Consider the following 25,629-nt stretch of genomic DNA (forward strand, 5'->3'; position numbering starts at 1 on the left):
GGTACCGATGGTGAGACGTGGTATTCCCCCCCTTTTTTGTTCACCTAACCCATCCTATTTATTTTAGGATTTTCCAAAATCCCAACTCCCCACTCCCCCTTTCTACACAAACACTGGGCCGAGGAAGAGGGCGACTGAGCATAACAAGACTAACTTTTATACATCGTATTGGACATGTCCTATTAAATCGGGTCAGTCAAAGTCAGGCTCTTGACTCTAAGTGCATACACCTGATACCAATTAGCTCTCCTCACACGGATAAAAGGCAGAACATAGAGACACATTCTGAGCAAGGTGGAACACAAGTATGAGCATAACTTTTGGGGCGAAGGCAAACCTACTGAAGCAGAGCGATGGACCAAAAGACGAGTGAAGCTGGTCAAAACCCCCAGGAGTTCCCTACAGGAGATTGTTGCCTCCAAAAGGCCACAAAAGGCACACAGAGAAGGCCAGATCCCAAAGCAGAAGGCTGCATTGTGTTTCAAGGATGCCAGCGACCCTCCCGGGTGAATGGCAGAGTTAGGGAGGTGAGCGAAAGCCTGTGATACTAACATTGACTTGGGAATTGGAAATCGTAAAACCAAGAAAGAAACGCACACAGCAGTGAGTTGGCAAGCAACCTGAGAGACCGGTGTGTGTTAAAGAATGATTGAACTGGCAACATTACATCACAAGTGATGGCTGCACGTGTGTGGATGAGATGCGAAGAAAGCAGACCTGTGAATGAACTTTGAAGTGAGGGCAGCTGTGAAATCAGCGATACTGAGTAACTGAGTGGTCTGGCAAAAGGAAGTAGCCCACTCAAAAGTCTCTGTGAAAGGTGCATTGTTCTTAGCGATAAAGTGAATGAACTGTAAAAGCGAAGTGATCAAAATTAACTCTGATATAAGGGGAGGGTAAAAGCTGAACATTGAACTTTGAGTTGAAGTTGTCCTTAGGAGGTCTGTAAAGGTCTGAGCCCGACTGAGGGAGTTTCGAAGTGTAATAGTTTTGGGGAAGGGAGCCCCCTGCAAGTATTATTGAACTTTGTTGTGAAAGGTCTGAACCCAACAGAGGGGGACCGACGTCCGCTTTTTGTTGTGAAAGTTCTGAGCCCGACAGAGGGGGACCAAGGTGAACATGTGTTTTGTAGAGGTCTGAGCCCAACAGAGGGGGACCGGCGTGAACATTTTGTTAAAACATTATCTGAAAGACCGAAAGAGAGGCTTTAACCTGGAAGGCCATGTGAGCCTTGATCCATGTTTTGAACTGTATTTGTGTTAAAAACCCAAGCCACAGTGTGTCATTCTGCTTATGAGGACCACCTTACTCTGTGCTGTCTGACGTGGAGAGAAGAGCTGATTCAGCCACATTTATTCTTTGAACACTGATTTTCCTTTACATGCATATCTCCTTTATACTCTTTTTGTACAAGAGATAGGGCAGGCATTAGGTTTTGTTAGCATAGGCCATTTTGATTTGACAGACTCCACTAGGACTGTTTTGTTTATCGTTTGATGGCCGAGACTACTCCCATCTTAGTTATAGGGCAAAGTAGGAGTTTTTCCAAGCCCAGAATCTTTGATAACGGTTTTAAAAATTGCACCTTTTGTGTCGGTGTCATACTTGTGATACCATGCCTCCCCTACATGAGACAAATGAGGGAAGAGCATAGAGAGCAGTAGGGAGGGTACAGACTGATAGATTTGACAGACAAAGACTTGTTCAGAGACAAATATTCAGACAATGAATTTGTGTTTTTGAGAATTGAGAATAGAGAGATACCACAGAGAATGGCATTGGTAAAAAAGAAACCGTAATTTTGTCAGGAAGACTTAGTAAAGGTACCAACCATCCTATGGACCAGCAGTCCATATGACATGGGTCAATTGAGTGTAGCAGGAGCAGTAAGGATCAAGCTTAAACCAGGAGCAATTCTGCCACATGAAAAACAATATTGAATGCCGTTAGAAGCAGATGAAGGCATATTTGCGACCATTTAATAAAGCAGGAATTATTGGTGGTATCAGAGTCCCCATGTAACACGGCTGTGCACCCAGTGAAGAAATCAACTGGGGGATCATTGATATTTATTCAGGATCCCGTCCCTTAAACAATATTTTTGAGGCATAATTTCCTCTGGTCCCGAATCCTACTACAATATTATGTAATATCCCAGCCAAAGTCAAATATTTCAGTCATAGATTTAAAACGCATGTTGTTTTCAATTCCCCTTCATGAAGACTCACCTAATTTGACCTCCTTCTGTATGCAAACCAGAACCTAAAACATACAAGATTACTTCAGGGATACTGTGAGTCCTCATCAGTCTTTATTCTCTCACTCAACACGGACATTTACATCGACCCTATTTCTCCTCTAGACTGGATAGACCATCATAACATCATGTTCACCATTAGTGCCATTGAACCCCCTCCAACCAATCCCAAAACTACCAACTCTTATGAAACCAGAAATCCTTGCAAAATCAAACCTGAAAATGTAGTTCCCCTGCTCTCCAAAGCATTAGATACCTTGTCCATCTCCAACAACAACCCCTGCCTACTAGCTGATGCTTACCACAACTGCCTCACGTCCACCATCAATGCCGTAGCTCCTCTCGCCACCAAAACTAAACGCACCGACAAACGATCTTGCTTATGGTTCATCAATGATCTTGTCACACTTAGGAGAACCAAACGAGCCCTCAAACTCACTTTCAGAAAACATCCCACATCAGAGACCGAAAAAGCCTACCAGGAGCAAAATAAAACCTATAAAATAGCTATTATCACCCATAAAGCGAATGCCTATGACGATCGGATCAGTAACTCTGTGTCTGACTCAAAATAATTATTCTCAATCCTAAAAGAATTGGAAAATCCAGCCCCAGCCACAAATTCCACCAGCAAAGAGTGGTGTACCACTATCCAAGACGCTTTAGCTGCCAAGATTGACCTACTTCAAAATAAAATTACAACCAAAAAGCAACTTCTAGCGTACAAACCTATTTCTGACAATCTCCTACTGACCTTTAACGAGAACACCAACCCCATCTTCTACTTCACTCATGTCTCACAATAATTAGTGTTTGATACCATATCCAAGCTCAAAGCATCCAACTGCAAAGGAGACTCCATTCCGGCAAAAGTAGTTAAATCATGTGCACACACACTGACACCTATCATAACAAACTTTGTAAATGCATCCTTTAATGCCAAATTGGTTACAGCCAGCATTAAGGAAGTCTGGGTTACACCCCTCCTAAAAAAAACAGCTTCAACCCTGCTGTGCCCACTAATTATAGGCCAATAACATCAGTCCCGTTCCTGCTCAAAATCCCCGACAAAATATCATAAAACCAAGTCCAAGCACACCAGGAACAGAACCAGCACATTGGCACTAGACAATCTGATTTCCGTCCTAACCACAGTACGGAAACAGCCCTCCTGGATCTCAAAATCCAAATGGATTCCATCAGAGACACAGGAAAACTCTGCATCCTCCTCCTTTTGGACTTATCTGCAGCGTTTGATCTTGTGGATCATAACAAACTCTGCTCCACCCTAGTTAGAGACTTCAACTTCTCCACTGATGCTACTACGTGGATTAAATGCTTCCTTGTGGAACGTACTTGGCAAAGAAGCCGCAGACCCCATACCAGTCCCTATTGGTGTACCTCAAGGCTCCTGGCTTTCACCCACATTCTATAGCGCATATATGAAGCTTCTCTTCTCAGTGCTAGACGATATGGGTGTCATCTACACCAACTTTGTAGATGACACCCAGAGACTCATCCCAAGATACTCGGACTGTCAACAATATCTACGCTGTAATTAAAAATTGGATGGCACTAAACAGCCCCTGCCCTAACTTTGAGAAGACAGAGATTCTCATCATGGGCCCTCAATTCAAAATATGCGCTCTTCATCCAGACTACTCTGCCATCAACAGAGACGGTACTACAATCCCGGTACTGAAACACGTAAAAACACTAGGAGTCTACTTTGACGCTAACCTCTCAATTACCAAACACATCAACGCCCTCTCATCCTCCACTTCCTACACCTTTAAACTCATCGCACTCAATCACCAATTCCTGACCGCCACTAACGGTATCACACTAGCCAGGGTCTTGATTTTATCAAGGCTTTACTATTGTTATGTACTATTACTTGGTACATCCATCTCGAACCTCAATAGATTACAACTCATACAAAACAAAGCCCTTCGCACCGCCCTCGGAATAAAAAAATCTGACCATATGTCCAAAACTAGAAGAGAACACCACTGGTTACCCATCAAAGTGAGAGTCGTCTTCAAAACTCTGTGCATCACCTTCAAATGCCTCCATAAAAATTCTCCTATCTACCTAAACCATGTGATTGCCAAAAAAGAAATCACCAGATCCCTAAGATCCAACAACCATGCACTTTTAGCAATACCCTGCTACAAGAATACCAGAGCAGGGGGCAGTAGCTTCCAATATCTAGCCCCGAAACAATGGAACTCCCTACTGCTCACCATCAAAAATGAGGGAACGTTCATGGGCTTAAAAAAACTGTTAAAAACTTGGTTGTTCAATCTATATCAATAATAACCACCATCATACTACTTGTAATTAGTTCTGTACTTGTGTATACCACCTGCTTTGTAAATAACTGTGCTTCTCATTTTTATACCTGTTGTTATTTTCCTATTATCTGTAACTGTAATTGCACTATAATGGCCTTTGAATGTATGTTTTATTAAGCTGTCTGTAACCTCGCCGCTGTGATAACTAACGGTTTGGGCATGTAACAAATGCAAAAAATAAAAAATTAATTAAGAAAAGAGGTAATGACAGCAGTACTCACACAAAAAACGACATAAGGACATGGACACAAACCACTAGCCTGTTATAGTGGGATTTTAAACCCAGTGATGAAAGGACATGATCCTTGCAAACAAGCTTTAGCTGCTGCTGCTTTCGCAATTGAAAAGGCTACCAGTATTACAATGGGCTGCTTAATAACATTGTTTGTCGAGAACTCCCTCTTTGCCATTCTGGAGAAACCCAAAAGTACATTGACTACACAAAAAGCATCTGGATACAAAGTAGTATTTCGAACCCAGCAGTCAAAGTGGCCCACATTTTGTAAATTAGTTGTTTGATCGGATAGTTCTTCTATTAGGCATAAAAGATAAGTTCTCCTCAGCCTATTACCCACAGGGGAATGGTGTCTGTAAGAGATTAAATGGGCTATTAATAGAAAGGATTGCTAAAATTAGGATGGCTTTAAAGAAGGGATGTCTACATTGCCTTCCCCTTGCACTATTTGCCCTCAGAAATCACCCTGGCTCAGATCACCCCCTAACTTCTCATGAGTTGGTGACTGGATGCCGCATGAGAGTATGCCTTGCTCCACCCACGAGAGTAAAAACTGATGTTCACAGTGTAGCAAAAACATTAGGTGACAAGATGAATGATCATTTGACAACTATGACCGCTAGTGTTTCTTTTATTTCTCAACAGATCAACAATTGGAGGGAAGGGTTAAAGAAGATTGAGGAGACAACCAACCAATTGATTTAGTGGACTTTCTTAAACAGCCTAGCTTGTATCCAGGAGACCAGATTCTCAATAAGAATTTTGTCAGAACGTGGAACACGCCCCGTTTGAGGGACCACACTTAGTAGAGGAAGTCACCCCCACAGCCGTGAAATTGCAAGGGAGAAGAGCCTGGCTGCATCCCGACGACGTGAAACTCTACAAATGAGAGAACCCGACCCCTCTAGCATCCAGTGACAGTGAAGCAAGTGAAGAAGTTCCATGCATGCTGACCAGATCACCCACTAATGGCAAGGATAAAGAATGAATGGATTAAAACGTATCTGGAATAAAAGTGACACTCCTAGGGTGAGAATGGTATTGCTGCTACTCCAGAAACTATTCTCAGTTTGAACTAAAAGTAAAATTGAACATTGAAAAAACCGACATGAAGATTGCATAAACATATTGTATGTTGCCTGACACATTTCATGCATTTCTGCATGGTGTTTTTGTTTACATATTACGATCCTATCCAGCTCTAGTGCAACGACACGTAGATGTTGTATTTTTTGGAAATCCTAAGAGCAGACCTATTATTTGCAATCATTATTCAGTTCCTGTTATAACAAGTGCAAAGTTGAAGGACAACCAAAAAGGTGAACACAGTAACCCAAAAATTGGGATTTTCCAGTATTTAAAACGTGCACTAACAAGAAGACCAGACACTCTAAAAGAAATGATGTGGCACTTGAAAACTATGGCAATAATTCTCACAACTACATATTGCCTTATGTGTTGTTGGTATTTTCTTATGCTCTTTACTTTTCGTGAGATATTGTTTTATAACTCAAGTGAAACATCTGAGAATGAGACTTCTTTTTTTATTCCTGATAAAGGTACAAGTGCAAGTGATATTTGTTCTAGTATATCTGAACAAATTGCCTGATTGATCTAAAAGGGATGTTGGGGAAAATAATGAAAATATAAATGCATATCTTGATCAAACAGCCCATTTAAAGAATAACATGTGGTATCAGCACATGAAGGAGATGGGGGAGAAAAACATCAGACGAGAGCTGTTTCGTTTGTTCTCTCATCCCGTATGCCATGAGCGCAGCCACAACATTCATTGTAAAAGAAATATCTGTACACGATGCGAAGTACCTCAGCCATCTATCAGTATACACAACAAGAGGACAATTTGAAGCAAGATGGGAAACTCTACAATGGCGATCATGAAGATGCTTACATAAAAATGCAGAAGATGGATAAAGACCTTGGATGAGCAGAATGCTCATATATTCAGTTGAGAACAGATAGGTATTGTTGAAAGAAAAGATTGTGATTTGCAGATGTACCGGAAACACCAGGAATGTCAGGATGGTAGGAGAGAACTCAGCTGTTGGTGTATGGAAGAGTTGCCACCAGTACAGGATGGGAAGAAGGAATGTTAGCATGCAGTGCACATTTATTGATGAAGGAATCAGTATCAATAGTACAAATTGTAAGTGATGGATGCCAAAAGTCATGGGCCAAGTATTCCAAATGACTAACATAGGTTGAAAATGAAGAAGGGCCGGTGTCCACAATACCATTAAAAATGCTAATAAATGTGGCAGTATGCTTCAGGAACAAAGGCCTGGTTCCAACTGGAGAAAATAAAGAATGCAAGCAGATGCTTGAAGCACTAGGAATGAATGGAGGAACTGCTGTCTAATTGATTGCTATTGGGCTTGTGGCTCTAGAGCATACCTGCAGTTGCCCAAGAATTGGGGAGAAATATGTTATATGGTGATGATACATGTTTCTTCATTAGTGATTCCCCAAAGTGATCTCCAGATTGACAGTTTCCCGAAAATTGTTGCACACTACAGGAAGAAAAGATTGATTAGTGTAGTATCTTGGAGTGGCATTAATCAATAGTCAGGACACAGGAACCACTCCAGAGTCAGGTATGTAGAACATGTAAGCTTGCTTTATTGTTATAGTTGCAGGTAGGAAGGTAAGTAAGGAGAACAGGTAACTAGCTTCTACTCCCCCTGGCTCTCTCTCTCCTTTCCTCAACCGTCATCCATGGAACTCCCCTGAACCCTAGGTTCCAGCCTCACACCACATTACTCAAAAGACGAAAACAGGAAACTCTCCACAAGTGCCCAAGGATACTTAACATAATGAGGAACTAAAACTCCTTCTGTCCTGGTCTGCCCCCCAGGACCTCAGGACTGCCATCTTAAGCACAGTCTATTTGCCCTATGAGCAAATAGACTTCACTAACACTCTCAACCACCAAAAAAGAACCTTGCCCTTTCTGTAAGGGCCTGCACACCCAAACCCTAGACCTGCCACGTCTAGTCACAACCTCACCTACAGTACAGAGCACCCCAGTCTCTGCTGTGCGAGCAACCACTCTATCGTTCAGAAATCCTTAATGTTTCTTCACCAAGAACTCAATACCGCACATGGAGGTTCAAATAGAGGTTTCAAAATAACTAACCCTTTAGACAAGAGCAATTAGCACCAACACCACTAGCCACTAACACCACCTCTATCCAACACACAAACGTAATGAAAAATATAGAGAAGTGACTCCCTAAAAAAAGAGCACAAAAAACACAGTGACACAACCACAGAGGACGTGGTGCGTACGGTATGCACAGACTGTGTGAAGACTACACACAAGCACTAAAAAGATGAAAAAATTAATGCTTGCTAAAAATTTTAATTTAAAATTGCTAAATAAATAAATTCCACAAAATCACTTCCCAGTGTTTGAAGCCTGGGTCATACCGTGACGTATCAAAACTCACTAAAACTCTAAACCACACTGGCATAAAAACTCTGCGTGCCCCATAACTTGCTCAACTAATTCTCAAATTAAGGTGTGCCAAGGAAACTATTTTCCTACTACTCAATAAGCCCAATCTGGCAACACAGACCTCAAGTAGGAGCTACAACCTTCACTCCTACAACAACACTATTCTCAACAACTAATACTGGAGACAGATGTGGGCACTTGACACACATCTTTCTTACTGCACGGGGCTCAATCCCCACACATGACACATCAAAATACGTTTGATCAATCTCTATTAAACATCTGAGGAGACACTTTGCCCTAGTGTCCCATGTAACTCATCCACTTAGGATTCCACTAATAAGAACGCCACAACTCCACTTGCGTTCCAAACTGCATCACAACTCGAGTTTTAACAACAGGTTTAAACCATGACACCACACCTGGCCAGCATGTGCCCCACAACCTCTCGTCCATGCGTGCTACCTCTCACATGCACACTCTCAACAAGTAACTTCATGTATGTCACAACATAACATGCACACGCATTAACATCCAAACGCAACCGCAACAGTTTATGCATGTATCGCTATACCTGCATTTCATCATCAAGACATGCACTCTAATGCACATCCACTCAGCGCATATGCAAATGCTTTAGATCACTAGTACAATAATTTAAGGATGTACAAACACTAAACAGAAATGGTGGTGATCAAGCACTATTTTGAAAGTGTGCACCAATTAAGTTCATTTCTAAACAATCACGTAGCACTCAATAATTCCCTTATTAGGAAAACATCATTTAAGAAATAGTACTAGTCATCATTTAAGAAAATCTCACTTAAGAAACATTTTGTGCAAAAAGCATTTCAAAATACTGTGCATGTTTTACTCCCAATAATACTAAGATTGCATTTTTCATCATTGCTCTCACAGCACATACTGCATGGAATAGGACGAGATTACCGCAATTAATTTACCGACCACACCAAAAGACCTTAAACATATACCACGAAAAGTTCAAACTACCAAAGGTTCGAATTTTTTGTGGTATGTGTTTAGGTCTTTTGGTGGGGTCGGTCTAAATAAAAATGTTTTTAAAAGGCTGCAGGGGGCGTCCCCCGCAACTGCCTGCTCACTATACTATAAAGTATAGTGAGCGGGGGTTACGGGGGACACCCCTGCAGCTCACCCAACCAAAAAAAAGGCTGAGGGCTGTGGGGGTGTCCCCCACAACACCCCGCTCACTACACTGTACAGTATAGTGAGCGGGGGCTGTGGGGGAAACCCCTGCAGCTGGTCAAAAAAAAAAAAAAAAAATAAGAAAAGGTCCCTACGGTGCCAGTTCCCGATCACGGAAGTGAAAGGAACTGGCGCTGCAGGGATACAGCACGTTGGAAGGAAAGGTAAATAGGGTGTTCGGGGTATGTTCGGGGTGTGGGTGGGGGTGTGGTGTGGGTGGGGGTGTATGTTAGTATGGTTTTGGTGTTGATTTGTAATGGATGTATGCATGGGAAATGTACGAACATTTTGTATTTTTTTAGATTTCCCTTGCAAACATTTCCATCACGGGTAATTTACCTGTGGACAAATCGCAAAGATCCTACTGCACCTATTCAATTTAAGCATACCAAATACAATCTTCTCTAAACTTCACTGATGCCAGTTTAACAACTGAACACTACTTCATAAATCTGCTGTTTACATCTTTAAAATAAAAATCAGAACTCCTTATAATGCAGGCCTCTACTCAAAATCTTCACAGGTCACAACACAATTCATGTAATTCATTAACAGCTTTATTTATACAGCTAACAAAAACCCTTCACCTAGGGATCTGCTCAAGTTGTGTTGCAAAAACAACAAAAAAACCTCAGGGAAATCTTCTCGCTTTAGTTTCATTAAAGTAATAAAACAGGCAGCTAATTAATATTTTGTTCACTGGCCCTGGTAAAAGACAACTGGAAAAGAGTGTCTAACATCAACAGAGAAATTTGTCTAACCCCGCGGAACAAACAAAAACAAGATCGGTTGGTCTGTGTTACCTCCTATAATCCGGTAAGTAACGACATAAAAAGGATAATTAATCGGAACTGGGATATAAAACAACCAGGGGTCCTAAACAAGAGACCAATGTTTGCGTTCAAAAAGAGTCAGAATCTAAAACAGCGACTGGTACATACGTATCAAGAGAAATGGAAAGATCCAACAGTGCTGAACCAATGGGGCTTACCCCCCATTATAGGGCATCATAGGTGTGGGAACTGTGTGGCCTGCCCACTGACGGAAAGTAGGACAGAGTTTAACTACAGACAAATGAAATGGCTACTGAAGCATCACACAAATTGTAAAACCAAAAATGCCATTTATATCATCACATGCCCTTGTAATTTATTATACGTAGGAAAAACAACCCGTGAAGTCAGACAGCGCATTGGTGAACAAAGAAGTTGTATCCGCAACAAGGTAGCGGATAAGCCACTAGTTGAACTTTTCACACGGTTCAAACATCAGGATACTGACCTCAAATGGTTTGTCCTGCAAACTGCGAGATCCTCTAGAAGAGGAGGAGACATGGCTAATATACTACACAGAATGGAACAACGATGGATTTATTCCCTGGATAGTGTTAAACATGGTCTCAACCTGTCAGTGGAATGGAACACCTTCGTCACCCATTAATGCTCCCAAAGCATCCATGTACAACCACTGCGGAATTCGAGCAGATGTCATGCTGGAGGGTGTGCCTGACACCCCTTTTTTAAAATTGATTTTTCAGTACATTTTTTTGCATTTTTCCGCATCCGTGTGGCATTGGTTGCATTTTTGGTTGCACTGTGTGTTGATGGAACTGCTCCATTTGGTGGACACACGGAGCGCACTGTAATTAGTAACAGTGACTGAATGAAACAGCATTGAAGCCCACATGCTGGTATATTTAGAGGATACACAAATAGGTAGGGCGGATACATCACACACAGCATTTGTCCTGTTTCTATGCCGATGATGGGAGACGAGCGGGTCAGCTGACTTATAAATACAAGTTGATCGTATTCATATGTGGCGTTCACCTTTACGAGGAGGCGTGACACGGCGACACACAACGAAACAGGTAAGCACCCGGGTTGAGCGCGTAACTGAATAGAGCGTTTCCAAAAATATATTTACCTTTAGAAACAACAGCGGCTCTAGTCGAAGTGCTATGAGGCGGGTTACACACCTATGCACACTGAGTTATGATAAATCTACAAACCATTATGATGATGCTGTGAAAAGTATATATGTAGCATGGGAATACATCAAAAAACAGTCCGTGACAACAGAATTGAGGCGATCCTATTAAGAACAATTAAATCAGGATTGAAAACAGGCTTAGTTATACATAAACTAACGGAGGAGTTTTTTTGACAACACCGCTTTGAGACAATTGTATTTGTCTTTTCCTTCTAGAATATATTTCTGTGAGGGTGATCGACTCCGGGGAGCCCGGTGTGTCCTGGAAACTAGGAAACATTTGGGAAAACAGTTGCTATCTTGGCTAGACGCGACAATTAGGTGAGAATGTATTAAGAGACAGACTGAAGTTTTTTCTACACCGCTAAAAACACCTGATTGACTAATTTATTATGTCTATACAGGTGTGCGGGAAAAATTGGTGACTAGACACGTGCCTGGTGTACTGAAGGCACGGTCTGCCCACGGAAAAATTAGTGTTCAGAAGACGGGTCGGTGGGATCGCCTGCTGGGAAGTAAGTGCATTTGCAGGTCAATGAAAATAGACCATAGTCGATGACTAACCAATATGGGTCTAACTTTGTTTGAACTATAGGTTATATGGTATTCTTGAAGAGTTGTTCTTAGGTTGAGGGACTCTCTGCTAAGGTATTCTTACGATTTATCCATTGTGTTTGTTGTTTTCCATATCGCTAATTAAAAGATGAAGATGGGGACGACATTATGTACTATTGATAGACATTTATACACAATAACAGTGTGTGAAAAATAATGAGGATGACAGAAAATAGCTATTTAATAAAGTTCTTATGTTTGATTGTTCTTAGGCAATTTGATCCACCCTACTAGATCGAAAAGGGACGTTACCTTTGTTCCTATTATATGTCCTGAAGATGGTTGGCGTACATAGTGGACTGAGTAAAGTCTAAAATACAACCTGAAACACGTGTCGACTTACTGCCTAATTACAGAAGGGCAGTTATCTATATGTGAACATTGTATGGATATAAATTAACATTGAACAAAATATTGGATTGTGATCTAATTATTGTGGTTATAAAGTATATGTATGAATGTTACTGTGAGAAAGTGAAATGAATGGTTTGTAGGCTTAAATGATGGTGTGGATCTAACTAAGTGTAATTCATGGATTTTGTTTTAAATATGCTGCACATCTTTGGGTGCTTTTTAAATATGAAATATTATTAACATTTTTTGTATTGAAGTAGAAAGATTGAATAATTTGTGATTATTTATAAAAAAACAAATGCATGTTCTGTCATCCTCTATCTAAGGGTTCATTTGTTTGAGTATATTGTATGTGTAGCCCACAGGACCCTAGATATTTTGGGCTATCCCCTCTTTTTTTGAAACTCATTGCATGCGTTCCAGCCCAATGGCCTGGCTGGAACGGAGAGACTGTGCTGGGCGCGCGCTGCTGAAAAGCTTCCAGGACGACTCCTTGCTCCAGCAAACTCTTCTCCAGGTCTCTGCTCACTTATTTTTTCTCATGTGGCACCACTTATGTAAAGGACTGTCAGTCCCACAATCCTCTTCTCTAGAAGCATGACGTTGCTCGCACATCTTCATTATTTTTGGCTTCTCAATATGCACACACCCAGTGTGCAGTCCTCTGTGACTGCGCTGGCGGCAGGACTCCTGTCAGCAGCTTCTTTTCTTTTTCCACGCCATAATTCCTCAGAAGTGCTTTAAGCTGCACTGATGCCTCTTCCTTCATGGCAGCACACAGGCTGTTGGTCTACCATCCATTTCACAATCTGGATACTTCAATGGGATGGGTACCAGGCATCAGGCTCCATTTCTCTTTGCTCTCCTTCACTCCTTCCTCTGGGTTCTTCAAGGATACCTCATCCCAAAATGAATCCTAGGTTTCAGGCCTCACACCACATTCCAAGCTCCACTTCACTCACACAGACACACACAGCTCATCCTGCCAGGTGCTAGGTCACAAGAATTAGACTCACAAGATGAAAGAGGGAGAATTATTTCTCAGCAAAATCGATAGAAGCTTATAATGACATTCCAGATGAGCATAAACTGTTCAGTAAAACGGAAGTGATATTTTCAGCTATATTCGTGCCAGGAGGCCAGGCTGCAGCAAATGCCAAGCGGTTACAGATCACCAGGTGGATCTGCTACAAGAGATAAACACAGCAATAAAATGATTCAATGTGACCAAAGAAGAATTGAGGGCAATCAGGCTTTTGACCCTCCAGAAGAAGTATGTCCTGTACTTAATTACAGCAATGGAAGAAGGCGTGTGCACCAAGATCGAGCCTTCTTGCTGTACATTCAACCTGCCCATGATGAAGAGAATGAAACCCTGACAGAAGCAATAACTATGCTGTCAATCCTGCACACTAAAATGGTGGATGAAGTAGACCAGGTCAGAGAAGACGACTGTTTTTTGTCCCTGTTTTCATGGATTTCAACTTGGCTGGCAAAGGCCTTCAAACTACTTGGAGCAATACTAGTGTTAGTGTTGCTGGGATTCTGTTTTATAAGAACATTCATTGGAAAATTCAAGAAGATAGCAAAGAAAGCAATTGGGATAAAGATAATGATCAATGTAAATAATGAGACTGGTGAGCATATACAAACTGAAAACACCACCTGTGAGCACCTGAAGGGCAGTCCTCTAGCCCCCCTGGAACGAAGTTCCGGTACCCTAAGGATCATAAGAATTATGTAGGGCATTTGGTGTTCTGTCAACCAACTGGAGAATGCTGCCTTAGGACCTGGAGCATGGATGAACATATAAAGAACACAGATAGCCTGAGGGGGTGACTACAATATATATATATATATATATATTTTTTTTTTATTTAAAGCATTTAGCGTAAAAAAATACAAACTTTTGCTTATATACAAATTTTTCCCTCATCCACATACATAAGCCAAACCCATTATTTTCCTTCTTTCTTAGTTCTGCATCAGAGTGGATCCAGGTTTGGCTCTGTGTTGAGAAACAAATTTTGTCCATTGTGCTTTTAGACCATTTCAAGTCTCTTTAACATCGATTCAAAGAAGATTCCTAAAGCTTTGGTAGTTTTCCTATTTGGATTGTCATATAAAGCTGACCACCATGAGTCGGAATCTAGATCACATGTTGGAGACAATATTGGTTGTAGCATGCATCCCCTTTCAGTTCTAAGTTCAGGGCAAAACATGATTAGGTGTCGAGTCGTTGCATCTTCTTGTTTGCATAGTCTAAAAAGTTTTTCTTTTGCTAGGCCATATCTGACCAGATTTGTCCTTGTTCTTAGAATGTTCAAACAGAATCACAATATTAGATCTCTATGATTCCGATTGGCACTTTTTACTAGATATCCTAGCAATATCTGTGGGCATCTAGTTATCTTTTCAGACAAGGTATGATGACTCGAAATCGCTCTCGCACGTTCTGTTTCTGCCCAATCAATAGATAGCAGAATTAATTTTACCCTCTTCGGATGGTGACACAGGGCTCTCATTGATACGTTCATATTTTGCAGTAATTCCTTGCATTTCAGTTTCCATTCGTCCATTGGCCAAAAGGAAATTCTTCCTCCTTCCTTCTTTAGTATTTGATATTGTTTTGGACAATCTTCCAGCAAGATTTTTCTATAGGTGGCCAGTGTTTTCCAGACTATTCGAGCTTGCATAGAGTACAATCCCAGCTCGTGCCGTATAATATTTATTGGGACACATATAGGAATTCTCAGCAATTTACGCCAGAATCTGGCTTCAAGTTTGTCCCACGTTTCCCATGGGATCCTCAGGGCCGTTTCACCTGCGTATATTACGGTAGGTATTACTTTAGCATTGTAAAATTCTACAATCGGGTGAATGGAGAATTTGCAGAACTTTCTTTTCAATATTAATGCCTGTGATGTTAATTGATCCGTTTTTCGCTGTAGATGATTGATCCAAGGTTGCTCACTCCAATTCGCGCTCACGATTGCTCCCAAGTATTTTGTGTCTTTCACTATTTTTATTGCTTCATTCTCTATGTGCCATTTGAAAGCTTTCTTGGTATTGGGACCTGGTTTTGCGATTATCATTATGACTGATTTTTCTGGATTAATTTTTTGTTTGATTTCTTTCAAATGAATGTTTAATGCTTCCAGTTTCCTCTGTAGCCCGATTTGGGTTTTGTCCATCACTCTAAGGTCATCTGCATATAGTAGGTGACCTATTTTCGTTTCTCCTATTTTAGGAGAGCAAGCTCTTAATGGTTCCAAACAATCTTTTACATCCAAGATATAGAAGTTGTAGAGTATGGAAGCTAGTGGGCATCCTTGTTTTAGCCCACACTTTGTCACGATTGCCTTTGTTAGATTTCCCTTTCGATCCAATCTCACACGCATCGATGTATTTGTGTGGAGAGCTTTAATAGCTTCTATCAGATCTATCGGACAGCCTTTTTCTATCATTTTAGCCCAGATAATTTGTCGATCCACTCTATCGAATGCTGCTGCCATGTCTATTGAGGCGATAAAGAGTTTTTGATTTTCTTGGATGGTCTTTGCTTTTAGGAGATTTAGAATTAAGAGGTTCAGACTACAGTCTACATTTTCTACGAAACCTGCTTGTCTATGATCGAAATTACCAGAGATTTGAATCCATTCCTTTAATCTTTTTAGAAGTATACCAGCAAAAAGTTTACCTATGACGTCCAAAAGTGATATTGGACGATAATTCTCTGGACATGCTCTGTCTCCTTTTTTATGTATCAGAATAGTAATAGATGTCGTCCAAGATTCTGAAATCTGCCTTATTTTTACTATTCGTGTAAAGAGTACAAAGCACATGTTTGCCCATACCTCTGGGGCTTGCTTTAATATTTCATTTGTCAGGCCATCCGGCCCTGGGGCTCTGGATCTACTCGCTTTCTTGATCAATGCTAGAATTTCACTTTTCGTAATTTTGATGTCCCAGCCATTTTCATCGTTGGTTACTCGTGGGAATAACTAATTTGCAAGCTCACAGTTGTATTTTGCTTCAAAGTATTGTTCCCATTTACTTTTGTATATAGGATTAAGTTGTTCTTCACCTTGTTGATTTCCTTTTTGATTTAGCAAAGACCATAAGTATTTTGAGTTTTTATTTCGTGTTGCCATAAGCATCTGTTCAGAGTCTTTTTGAAATAGTATCGCCCTATGGGATTTGATCCGATTTCGATGCCCTTTTTTGAGTGCCTTACTTTTTATTACCATATCATCACAAGCAATATTCTGTTTTTTCAGGGCTCTTAAGTCTTGTGCTAACTGTCGTTTTTTTCCCGCTATTTCAGCATTAAAATGGTGCACCCTGTTTTTTATGTTCCTTCTTTTAGTTTCAGTGGCCACTCTGAAAATTGTAAGACAAGTTTCATACTCAACTTCTTTTCCTGTTGTAGATTCCCATTTATTTATTGATTAAGTTAACAGAGGAATCACTTTGGTTGTTATTCTCAGTCTATTTCGACCCTCATTAGTGTCAACTTCAGTTGGCCAAATTTTCCTTTGTTCCTTGTCATTTTTATTAGCGATGTCTGTCTCTAAGCAAGTGAGTATTAGAATTTTATGATCACTACTTTTTGTTGGTATAATGTTTAGAGACATTATTGTGCCAAAAGTTTTTCGATCTACAAAGAAATAGTCCAAAGTTGCAATTGAATTATACGATGCCCATGTAGGGTTTCCTTCTAAATCTCCTTCTACATTACCATTCACTTGTAAAAGGTCACGGTTCACCATTTCCATTTGCCATTTTCTCGCTCTCGATTGTTTTTGCGGATTGTGATTCGTCATCTTTACCTGGTTGTTCTTATTTTTATCACAGGAGATATTAAGATCACCACACAAAATGAATGCCAGATTATCGTATTCTGATCTCAGTTGATCCAAATAGTTGGTAAGTGTTTCCAGTAAGGTTTGTCCATCTTTGGCCTTAACAATCCAATACAGGTTAAAGATGATTAGAGTATTTTTTTCCCTCTTTCGTTTGGATTGCCATTTCCTTCTACTTCTTCTTGCAGAATTCTTATTTGTATCTGAGAGGATGGTTGAATCGTACGTATTACATTTCCATGTAAATATGGTTTTTCTTGCAGCCAACACTCTTGAATGCAAATAATGTCTGCGGTCATAATTTTGTTATTTATTTTTTCAACCAAATGATGAAAACCTCTTGTATTCCAGAAGGCGAATTTTGTTTTTCTTCGAAGATCCTGGCCATCGATCTAGTTTTTTGTTTCTTTTGATTTTGTGTCCAGTGTTTCTGCTAACCATCCCCATGAGCTTTCTGTATCAATTTTTGTTTTGATAGCATGCTCAGTATTCGATTAGCAAGCTAGATTCAATTTCTCATTTCCTTTGATTTTCATCCGAAGAGCATTTGGGCCCTGTAGTATTGTCGGAGAGAACCGTATAGGTCTATAGTCCACTTCATCTTCCCTTTGATCCCCGCAGGCATGTTTTGGCTCTTTAGAGCTTTTTTTCTTTGGTATATTCCTTTTTGGGTCTTTTTCACTCTGTTGTTGATTTTCTATTTTGACATCAAAACCCAGTACTCGGAGGTCATCTGTTGCTAGCCATATTGAGTTCATGACCGCCTTTGATTTTAAGTGTTTGCATATTCTGTCCGTATGTTCTTCGTTCAGAAATTCTACAATTTTTATGTCTTTCGGTTCGATAACTCTCAATTGAGGGACATTATGCAAGAGTTTCATTAAATTTGATCTATTTAAGATCAGACCGTCCTTTGCTCTTAAAACTCTCCCCATTCTTAGTTTGTATGAATGGTTTTGGTTATTAGAGGGCTCTGATTTGTTCTGATCGCTCCTTCTTCCCTTGGTGTCATCGCATTCATAGGAGCTTTTCAATCCTGAGCTCTTATTTACGTTTGTGCTCTTTCTTACCCAACCTTTGCTAGATTGTTCAATCATTGCATTAAGCAGATGTTGTTGCTTTTTTTCCAAATCATTTTTCTTCTCAATTTGCATTCTTTTTTCATGCAGAGTTTGAAAGGTCAGAGCCGAAGCTTCTAGACTTTCCAGTGATTTGTTTTCCTTGTTTCCAGGATCTTCACAGTGCTCCATTGACTCTTGTGAGCTTTCATTCTCATATACAGATAAGAGTAATAGAGATCTTGGCCATTTGACTAATTTAAGGAGCTTTCTAAGGTACTCTCGATCCTGTTTTTTTGTTTGTAGTGGCTCATCCTTTTTTTTCGTTATATGCACTTGTTGAATAGGATTCGTTGTCTCTTGTCCTATAGGCTTTAGATTTCTGATAAACTGCTGTGTTCCTTCAAATGTCAATCGTTTTTGGTTTGGCAAGTTTTTAGGCTTTTTGTCTAATTTTTCCATGACTTCTTTCTGTCTTTTTTGTTGTTTTTCTGAGTCGTCCTTTGATTTATCAACCTTGTCTGGTCGTTTTGATTCTTTTATATTTTCAATGGAGAATAAAGGATAAATACCATTATGCTGATTTTGACCGTCATTATGTTGTGTAGCCTGTACCATTTCCCCGTTGTTCAAGGCCTCTTCCAAGTTTCTTTCATTTCTTCGATTGCCTATTGGCAGATTTCGACTGTCCATTTGATCTATCACACAAGTGCTTGCTGTTTCAGTTTTTCTACTCCGAAAGTCCGTCACAATTACCCTTCTTTGTTCCTCGCATGGCCTTGGGTTTGTGTCCAATGTTTCTGTTAGAGTGCTTTTGTTCTCGGAATGGACATAGTCTTTTTGGCTCTCTGATTTAAGTAGCTTGATGGTATCACTGAAACAGTGCAAGAAAGCTCTCTTATCTTTCCGAGCCTCTTCAATTAGGTCACTTAGAGTCTTGATTATGCCATTTTCTGACTCTTTTGTCGTGTCTTTCTTTGTTTTTCAACCTCCAACTGTTTTTCCACCTTAGTCAATTTAGTTTGGATTTGTACCAATACCTGAGCTTGATCCTTACAGTTTTCGTGTAGTGCCTCATAAAGCTTTAAATATGGAGTAAGAGCTATCGTCATCATTGACCCTACAGCAGCTTGCATGTTTGCACAAATGTCTATTAATGGCCATGCATTTTGTGACAGAACTTGTTCTCTTCCAAAATCGTTTTTTTTAATTCCACGCTGTTTGGGCTTGGCACGATGTATTCTTCGTCATCCGGCTGTGTGGCCGAAGTCATGCTACTACTTATTTCCTGAGGTATATCTTCATTAGATATTAGTGGTGGAAGAAAGACATCGTCTTGCAGTTCTGAAGTGATTTTTTTGTTCACTTCCTCTTCTACAATCATAGCACTTTTGTTTTAATTTTTTTTCCTTTTTTCCAGGACCATAGAAGCAGTAGATTTATTTACTTCCGCCTCTTCATATTGCCTTTTTGTTCGAACGGTCTGTGGAGTTGAGGTGCTTATAGGTTCATTTATAGGTGTTTTTTTTTTGTTGGGCTTCATCCAATTTTTCAGATTGTTTCTGTTGGTCAGCAGCTACATTTTTTGCGGGAACATTTTTAATTCCTTTGGTCTCTGTAATCATTTCGCCAGTAAGTATTTTGCTGGAGCCGCTTTTGTCTATTTCTGGCCGTTCGTCCTGAGACATAGTTTGCTCACATCGGCCAGACGCTAGAAGAAGGTCATGGTCTGACATTTCTATTTCAATTTGCTGCTGTTTGGAGTCCATAATCCTAGATACCATGGTATGATCTTTCTGAGAGGAGAGTAAGTCTTTCTTTTTGAAGTGCCATCTTATGGTTTTTATTCCTGAGAGGGACGAGGCGCATTGTTTAAATTTCCAAGCGGGAACTTGTTTCAGACGGCCACCTGCCCCATTGATTAGGTTTGTTTTTGCATTTATTTTTTCTTGTGTCACGAAATCAGATGATTTTTGTGTTACATTGTACGAGACTTTTCCAGAACACACATTGTTTCTTTGTTGTGGGAGGACAATAGGTTTGATTTGTCCTTCTCACACAATTTCCGTGCATTTTGTTTTACTGCTGTACTTTTTATTTTTGTAGCTTGGGGGCTTTCCATGCCGTCCAAACATACTGCTGCTTCAATACTCTCATATAAAATACTTGGAATAAATGTTTTTGGTACTTTGACTTTATTATTGATTTTATTATTCATTTTTTGCAAAAGAGGCTTCTTCCTGTGGACGACAGAAGCCTTCGTTCCTTGCTAGCTCCCTCACAGACACCACCCCTCTCTCGGGCAGCGAGTCTCCACTTCGCGCTTGCTCCCCTGTGCTTTGCTCGGCTCTGCGAGCTTTGCCTGACTCTGCTGTCATGACTTCATCGCCATGCGCATGCTCGTCTCCACTAGTCCCGTCGCATACCACAAACTGCGACCGGACCTGACTGATAGAGGAGCTGCGCAACGGTGAGAAGTGAAATTTATCCAGGGCGGGTGAGGAGTTTATGGGGGGGGGGTGGAAAAGGGAGGGGTGGGTGAGGGGCTGATCGGGGAGGCAGCAGTTTTGTTTGTGTGGACCATACCGTCAGTGGGGGGTACGGGCGCAGAAAGGAGCAGAGAGCATGGCTTACCTAGATCTTGCGCGCCACTCATTACCTCACTTTTGTCCCCCATTGAACCCCCGGCACCGGGAAACTTCGAGCGACTACGGGTATTAGGTACCTGAATGGTTACAGCGTCGCCGAAATTCACGGTCGATGTGGAGTCCATGTTGAGCCTCTAGCTTCACACTGCGCTGAACACTCTGCACAAAAGATCCTAGGAATATGAATCGTAAATTGCATATTGTATACGGCCTGTCAGACAATTACCTTTATAATGCGCTCCTCCAGCGCCAAACAGCCGCACAACAGCCTGTGGGCTTGTTTCCAACGGGCTTAACGTCGCAAGGGTGGTAGCCTCTGTCCTTTCAAGGAGTCCTGAATCACGTGATGGGATCACGTGCAGCTGTTGCCACGCCTCCTCCAGGAAGCGCGTTAGTACGGCGGTGCCAGCAAGAGCCTGGATCAGCTTGCAATGCCGGCTCAATAGGTAGATAGGTAGGTAGAAGCAGCTTCTGCTCAGATGAAAAGTACTTTTTGCAATGAGTAGCACACACTGGGCGGGCGGCAGCCTCTGTCCTTTCAAGGAGCCCGGAATCACGTAATGGGATCACGTGCAGCTGTTGCCACGCCTCCTCCAGGAAGCGCTTTAGTACGGTGGTGCTGGCAAGAGCATGGATCAGCTCGCAATGCCGGCTCAATAGGTAGGTAGGTAGGTAGGTAGAAGCAGCTTCTGCTCAGATGAAGAGTACTTTTTGCAATGAGTAGCACACACTGGGCGGGCGGCAGCCTCTGTCCTTTCAAGGAGCCCAGAATCACGTGAGGGGATCATGTGCAGCTGTTGCCACGCCTCCTCCAGGAAGCGCATTAGTACGGCTGTGCCGACAAGAGCCTGGATCAGCTCGCAATGCCGGTTCAATAGGTAGGTAGGTAGAAGCAGCTTCTGCTCAGATGAAGAGTACTTTTTGCAATGAGTAGCACACACTGGGCGGGCGGCAGCCTCTGTCCTTTCATGGAGCCCGGAATCGCGTGATGGGATCACGTGCAGCTGTTGCCACGCCTCCTCCAGGAAGCACGTTAGTACGGTGGTGCTGGCAAGAGCCTGGATCAGCTTGCAATGCCGGCTCAATAGGTAGGTAGGTAGGTAGAAGCAGCTTCTGCTCAGATGAAGAGTACTTTTTTGCAATGAGTAGCACACACTACAATATGGATTCCGAAGTAAACATTCAGTGGAAGAAAAATGAAGAAAATTGAGGAAGATGTGGCGGTCGAGGACTCGACCAAAGGGTGGAATGTAGAGGAGCAGACGTGTACGTCTCTGATAGGCTCCGCCCCCCCCACCTATGTCATACTGGATGAAAGACAGGAAGACACTGTGCATGACACCATGTATCATCCCATTATTGCTTCGAGTGTATGAGAGACATTATGCACTCAGACAACCATACCAAATGTACCCTCACACTGAGGTGGTAGCAGGAGATCTGCAGTTATCACTGAATATTGAATAGCTGTAAAGAGAATCTGGCAAATGCAAAGTGATGTCATAAAGAGAAGATACAATGACGCACCAAAACATATAAGAATACTTAAAGAATGAAGATATGACTGAAGAAAAAAAGTAACATGTGAACCAGTAAGAAGAAATCATATATGCAAAGAAGATAAGTAACTAGCTAAATAATAAGTGTGTATACACAGAAACGCAAGGTAGATGAGTCATATAGAAGCTTGCTGCAGTAAGGAACATAACATGGATATAGCAGCCACGTTGGAAAAATGGATGCAGCCTGACAGAGGCCTGCCAGAGGCTGGAAAACAAATTCATGCATGAACAAAGAAAAGCTGCTGGCCAGAGATCAAGGATACCACAGCTACTGAAGGATACAAAGGGAGTTACCAAGGATAAGCAGTGTATGCAGGACATATTTCTCTTAGATTAAGTAAATCAGCGAACATTTATGGATGCCAACTAGTGTCAATTAAAGATGCAGAAGAGCCTATGTGAGATGGGGAAACCAAGACTCGAGAAGCCGAAGAGGGTAATGACAGCTGAACTAATCAAATCAAATAGCACTAAATAAAAGGTTGAAATGGACAAAATTGTGGTCTCTTCAAACGTGGTGTAAGACCAGAAAACAAGGCCTATTCAATAGCCCTGGCCGAAGATAGCGATGTACCTATACTCCCTTTAAGTTCCCGAGAAGAGCATATCCAGCAAGGTCAAGTACAAAGGAAAAGCCTTGGCTGAAGTCTTTGCTGATGGGAGATGGTAGAACTAAATGGACAAGTGGGCAGTGGTCTGACAAGTCTTGTTTCGCTTATGTGCTGCTAGCGAGCAGAGTGTCTAAGGTTGGGAGAGTATGCCAACCTATCGGGAAGGCCTATGTGATGATGAGCATACAATGTTGTAGGCCAATCCGCTACTGTTCTGCTGCTATAATCTGTATTATATTTAGTTAGAGGGAAGTTTGAGGTTTGCCCGCAAGACAAGGGGCAGCTAATGAAGTCACTAACACACATAAGCTGTATAAGTAGACATGTTCACCCTACCAATCCCGTAGGCGATAGGTTTTATTATTTGCCACGAAGGATGACATCTTAGCTGACTCACATTGGGGTACAAAGCTGTAATGCAGCAGCCATGGAAGGTATTGAACCGATGGAGACACACCTAAAATGGAGCAAGAAGTGCCAGTCAGCGGTCTATGCTTTAATTCCAAGATGGCCACCGCGACGTATATACGTCACACGCATCAGTGCACCGATGCGTTGTATCGTCGTTTTTTCTCGCAAGAAACTTCTAACGCTTGTTCCCTGTACTTTGCCAACGAGCTACCTTATCTCTATCTTTCTTCAATCCTAGTTTTTCTGTACTTCCATCACTCTCAAGGTATCTTTCACTTTCCGGGTGCGGGTATATCGAGAGCTGTCAAGTATTCACAGAGGAGGTAAGGGTTTTCTGTTGCTTTTCTTTTTACTTTCTGTGCTACCCTCTTCCTCCTGTTTTCTGATCCTTACCTTTCCTCGATCATATCTCCGCTTGCTGCTGTCTTCTTAGTCTTTCTTGCTCTCTTGCCTAGTCTATTAGTTCGGACAGAGCCGCACATTTCTCGTGCGCCCCTTCTTCCTCTTCTTCGGGCAAGATACCTTACCTTACGCCTGGCTGCATCCACTCCGGCCAGGCAGTGGATTTCCACGGCTGCACTCCATTCCAGCCAGGCAGCGGATCCATGGCTGCATTCTACTCCGGCCGAAGGCAGTTCTCCACTGCTGTACATCTCCTTTAACCAGAGACTTCTTCATCCATATTACCTGGTCCTGTTATCTGCCACGTCATAGCGACGATCAGGATAGGATTGTTACCTTATTCCAAACAGCCGAACTTTCTACTTCGGATCTCATACCTACAAATCTTCAAGGAGGAAGAGACCTCATTCGCAGGGTTTTTTCTGCCAGCTGGCTTTTTCCCTGTTTTAGGACTGGCTCCTCGGGGGTCTCCGGGACCTGGTTCCTTCCGGTGACGACGGTCTCTGAGGACCCACACCCCTATTTGCATCACAAGAAGGATAAAAAAAGAGAAGAAGACAAGAAGACTCAGCAAGAAGAAGGAAACTGAACAGTCCACTGATTCAGCAGAAGAGAGAGGTAAGGAGGAGTTAATGGAAGAGGTGAAAGATATTGAACTGCATGACAAAAGCCTTTGTGCACCTGTAATGTAACTGTGAGTGCGTGAACTACAATTCATTGTTCACCAGATTGCCCTACTTTATGAAGTGATAAGAAAGTAGTACTTTGCCATATTTTTGGCATCCGTCCGGTTATTGAGTCCAAGATTGTTTATTATGAAAATCCCATTCTGCGCATAGATACGCCCAAAAAGTGCTACTGTAAATGGCGGTGGCAGCAGCAGCATCTGAATTGATGGAAGGGAATTCGAAGATGTACCTGAAAATGGTCAATCATCTGCCGCATATGTCCTCAAGGACAGAGTAAGACGAAGGAGAAGGTCCAGATGAGAGGGTGGAAAAGGAAAAACAAGACCCCGATCATAACTGTAAAAAAAGCTTTTCTAAACATTCAATAATTTTCGGAGATGGTATGTCCTCTTTCCAAGTTGTCCACCTTTATCTCATCTTCAGTTTCTTTTAGGTCGGATCTACTCAGATGCTCTGGTACTAGCGTTATAAAGTTGACATTTTACGTGTTCGACAGAGATATTCACTTAGGCCGTTTAATGATGTGCTGTTCTAGATTTTACAATGTGATATGGAGCTGGTCAATAGTTTGAGGTTGGAATTGAGGGGTCTAGGACAGAGGAGTCTCAGGCTCCCTTGTCTAGTTATCCCAGGGAGGCATGCGTAAAGTGTTAACTTGCTATAGATTTGCTGTAGTGTCTTCATTTGGAAGGATACATTTTTCTTTGTTATGTGTATGTTTTTCTCAGCCAACATGTCATCATTTGCATTTTATGTTTCACGTTGGAAAAGGACTGGCTGTCCGAGGACAATAGGCAATGATGACAGAAAGCCCTCTGGTGGCTCCTAAATGGCTATTTTTCATTTTCCAACACTGAATGTTTAGGGTCTT

At 41.6% G+C, this 25,629-nt stretch overlaps 1 protein-coding gene across 1 annotated transcript in view; it reads left to right on the plus strand.

The window, feature by feature from the left end:
- The window catches only part of RPS24 (ribosomal protein S24), a 258,861-nt gene extending 246,078 nt beyond the window's left edge, over nucleotides 1-12,783 (plus strand). The window contains exon 6 of the mRNA XM_069611011.1: nucleotides 12,773-12,783. The gene's annotated coding sequence lies outside the window, so the exon portion shown is untranslated. The remainder of the gene's footprint in view (nucleotides 1-12,772) is intronic.
- The last annotated feature ends 12,846 nt before the right edge of the window (nucleotides 12,784-25,629 follow it).

This window comes from Ambystoma mexicanum, chromosome 8 (genome assembly GCF_040938575.1).
Source record: "Ambystoma mexicanum isolate Mex_15411 chromosome 8, UKY_AmexF1_1, whole genome shotgun sequence".
Taxonomy (NCBI): Eukaryota; Metazoa; Chordata; class Amphibia; order Caudata; family Ambystomatidae; genus Ambystoma; species Ambystoma mexicanum.